The sequence below is a fragment of the Cebus imitator genome, unplaced genomic scaffold, assembly GCF_001604975.1.
Source record: "Cebus imitator isolate Cc_AM_T3 unplaced genomic scaffold, Cebus_imitator-1.0 Scaffold472, whole genome shotgun sequence".
NCBI classification, from domain to species: Eukaryota; Metazoa; Chordata; class Mammalia; order Primates; family Cebidae; genus Cebus; species Cebus imitator.
The window spans coordinates 204,294-208,568 of NW_016107787.1; positions in this window are offsets into that span (position 1 = coordinate 204,294).

Sequence of the window (4,275 nt, forward strand, 5' to 3'; positions counted from 1 at the left end):
TTCTGGAGGAGCAGGGACAGGGATTTGGGGGTCAAGGCAAGTACAGGTGGACAGAGAAGGAGGATTTGTAGTGGGTATGGACTTTAACTTTTGTTCTAATCTGTTCTTCCCTAAAGCTAGCTGTTATACTCCTCTGTGTCCCCTTTACAATGTGATCTTCCCATAGGTACCAATAGGACAGTTTTTTTGGATGAGAAAATTTTTTTCAAATAGGGAAGTTTTTCCAGTTCAAAGGATCCATCATCTGGCCATTGACAAATAGGATCTCCAAGAATGTGTTTATTCCAATAGCAACTCAAACCAATAAGCCTTTTCATGGAAAGACTGGGAAATAACTTTCCAGACTTAGAATAAATCTTTACCATGGATGCAAGAGGCATCCCTACAGTGAGTGAAGATGATGCACCCACATGATCCGAATAAGTTCACGCCCAGAGGTGGCCTAAGAAAGCAAAGACCTTTGCTATCACCATCCGTGAGAATCATGATTGTGGAAATGGTGTCTCTGATTCCTCACAAGACGTGAGACACCTCCAGCCACAGACCCACTAATCAGTCACACCAGATGGGCAATCCTAGGATGGGATATTCCCAGTACTAATAAGACAAAGAAGGTTGAGACAGCAAAGGCCCTTATGGACTGGGACCTCCCCTGGAAGCTGGCATGCTCAAACGAAGAGAATGCTACCCATCATCACATGTCTCAGCCTCCCAGACTGTAGGCTGGCCACCTGACGCAAGGCAAGCCAACACCTACTCCCATGAGCTAGTGGGGCCCAGAGAGAATATTCTCACTGGTCACAAAGCCAAGCTTTCAGGACATAAAACAAGTGAAAGAAAAACCTCATCTTGTTTTTGCTTTACTAGTCTGATGAGAAGTGTACACTCACCAGTCCACGATGCCAGCTCTAGCACAGGACTATAGGCCCCAGTCCTGGATTCCCCCTTATAGCATATGACACAAAAAGTAAAGACAAAGGAAAACAACGACCATCCCTGGGAAGAATGGGACCAAACAAAACAAGAATACTTGAAACAGAAAATGCCAAAGTTGCCATACCCAAAGAATGACTTCACATAAATATTTTCTCCTGCTAATCTAAGTGTAGAAAGATAAAAAGACAAGAGACTCATCAGTCTTCCTTCAACCAGACCCTGCAGGCAGAGATCTAGGACACTGAAGTGGTAAAAATTTCTACCTTCTGCTGACTTTTGTCAAAGGTCTCAAGATCTCTTAGCTCCAGTAGCCAAGGCAAGCAGTGAAATTCCCTCCTCATCACCAGAACTGTTGGGGAGGAAAAAATTCTCCTCTACCCTCTAGAGTCTCCAATAGTCCTAAGAATTAAACTGACAAGACACTGTAATAGGATACAAGTTTTATTAAATTTTTACATGCACATGGAGCCCTTCACGAGTGAACGAAGACCCAAAGAAGTGAACAGAGTAGAAAGCTTTTATACCTTCTAGTCAAAGCAATGATAAGTTCCTAAAGTGATGATCAGGCAAAGGGGTTTGGCGTAGGGACAGTAAATTGTGGGGAAGTGATCAGGACATATATGGAGAGGGAGATAAAACTAGCGGATTGCTTTAGTAAGTTTATACGGATCCATTTCGGTGCTGATTCCGTCTCTGGTATTAAGGATGTTTTTCTCTTCCTTGTACAGGGAGGGCTCCTTTCTTATGGGGAATTTTATGACCTATTCTTACGTAGAAAAGGGTAGATCAGAGAGCCCTTCCTGCCTCTGCTGTTTTTCAAGTGCCTTCAGCTCCAAATAAACAACATGCCAAAGCAGCATTTGTGTTTGGGGTGACATGTCCTTATTTACTAAGTACTCCTCAACTTAAGAGAATGTTTTTTCCCCACTCAACCATTCCAACCTAAGAATAAGATATAACCCCCAGCTGGGTGAAACAAAACTAAATTTCAGGAAAGCAGAGCCCAGATAGTCTAACCAAGGCTGCATATTGGCTGGGCATGGTGGTTCGTGACTGTAATCCCAACACTCTGGGAGGCTGAGGTGGGAGGATTGCTTTGAGTCCAGGAATTTGAGACCAGCCTGAACAACACAGGGAGAAAAATAAAAATAAAACATCTCTACAAAAAAATAAAATAAAACAATTAGCTGGCCGTGTGGTCCCAGCTACTTGGGAGGCTGAGGTGGGAGAATCACTTGAGGCTGGGAGGTAGAGGCTGCAGTGAGCTATGATTGCAACACTGCAGTCCAGCCTGGTGACAGAGTGAGACTATGTCTCAAGAAAAAAAAAAAAAGACCAGGAAAGCTGACTCACACCTATAATCCCAGCACTTTGGGAGGCCGAGGAGAGAGGACCACTTAAGACCAGGAGTTTCAGACAAGCCTGAGCTACATAGCAAGACCCTGTCTCTACAAAAATAAAAAAAAAATTAGCTGGGTGTGGTAGGCATAGTCCCACCTACATGGAGGCTGAAGCAGAAGGATCACTTAAGCCCAGGAGTTCGAGACTAGCCTGGGCAATGTGGCAAGACCTCATCTCTACCAAAAAAAATACAACAATTAGCCAGGCATGGTGGTGTGCGCATATAGTCCCAGCTCTTTGGGAGGCTGAGGAGGGAGGATCACTGGAGCCTGGGAGGTCAAGGCTGCAGTGAGCCAAGATTGTACCATTGCACTCCAGCCTGGGTGACAAAGCGAAACCCTGTCTCAAATAAAGTGGTGTAGGAGACCAGAATATAACATCTGAAATATGGCTGTAGGAGACCAGAATGTGCCATCCCAAAATATGCCTTTTTGGCACAAGGACTATTTTAAGCAACAGCAAAGGACTAGCTCTGAAAACAAATTATCGTTTCATAAGGAAAATATAAAGGAAATCTTCATTTGTAAGGATGTCTTCTCTCTGTACCAGGAAGAGGATAACTCTGAATCACAAGAGACTCTTGTCAATGAAGAAGGCACCAACTTCAATCCACATAACAAACCTTACCCTAGTTTACCCATGCTTTCCCTGGCTACCTCTCCATAACTGGCCCTCCCCACACCTGTTTGTTTCAGTGGACTGTAGTATATAATAAGGCTGAATTCAAAGCCACTTCTTGAGATTTACTCATTTCTTTGTGTATCTCCCATGAATAACTGAGGTATACATATTAACTTCTGTTTTTCTCTTGTTAATCTGTCTTTCATTCCAAGAATCTCACCAAGAACTATGAAAGGTAGAGAAAACTATTTTTCCTCCCCTACAATAGACACTTGTGAGAACTAGATGAAGATGATATAATGACAAATTGTGTCTCTGAAGTAGAAAGCGCAACAAATTGAACAGAAAAATATTCAAGAGAAAATCCCTGAAACAAAGAAAAGTATATCTGCAGAATTAAAGAACATGTTGTGTTTCAAAACACTTCAACACGGAACATCCAATACTGAGACATATCATGACCTACCCATTGAAATTCAAAACTAAAGAATTCTTCAGTCATTCAGACAAATAATAACACATTATTTGCAGGGGACAGGCTGACCTCAGAACTTAATGGTGGAAGACAGTGGAGCAATGGCTAACAGAGTATAACCCAAGGATCTTAGCCAAATAAATTCCGGCACTTGCAAAAGTGGGCTTTCCCAAACAAGAAAAAAATCAGGAAACACAGCAGCCATGAGCCTGTCTCAGAAAAACTACTTGATATCCTGGCAATTAAAGGAAGACTTTGAGGAAAAAAAATAAAGGAGCAGAAGCCTTATAAAAGGTTTTGGTGGGCCAGGTGTGGTGGCTCATGCATGTAAGCCCAGCACTTTGGGAGGCCAAGGCAGGTGGATCACAAGGTCAGGAGTTCAAGACCAGCCTGGACAAGACAGTGAAACCCCATCTCTACTAAAACTACAAAAATAAACCAGGCTTGGTCGTGGGTGCCTATAATCCCAGTTACTCGAGAAGCTGAGGCAGGAGAATCACTTGAACCCGGGAGCAGAGGTTGCAGTGAGCTGAGATCGCGCCACTGCACTCCAGCCTGGGCAACAGAGCAAGACTCCATCTCAAAAAAATAAATAAATAAATAAAAGGTTTTGGTGAACACCAAATCAATTTAAATATAGATCAGTGCAAAACTGTTGGACTATCACTGAAGACAATGTTAGTGTTATAAACTTATCAAAATAAAAAATTATATGGCAGTTGAGGAGAGGGGAATGTGAGGAGGGGGAGGTATAATAATCCTCATTTTTTGTAGAGGTCAATCAGTGTATAAAATTGAAATGTGTGGTCCACAAAAAAACACCATTACTTGCAGCAAAATTT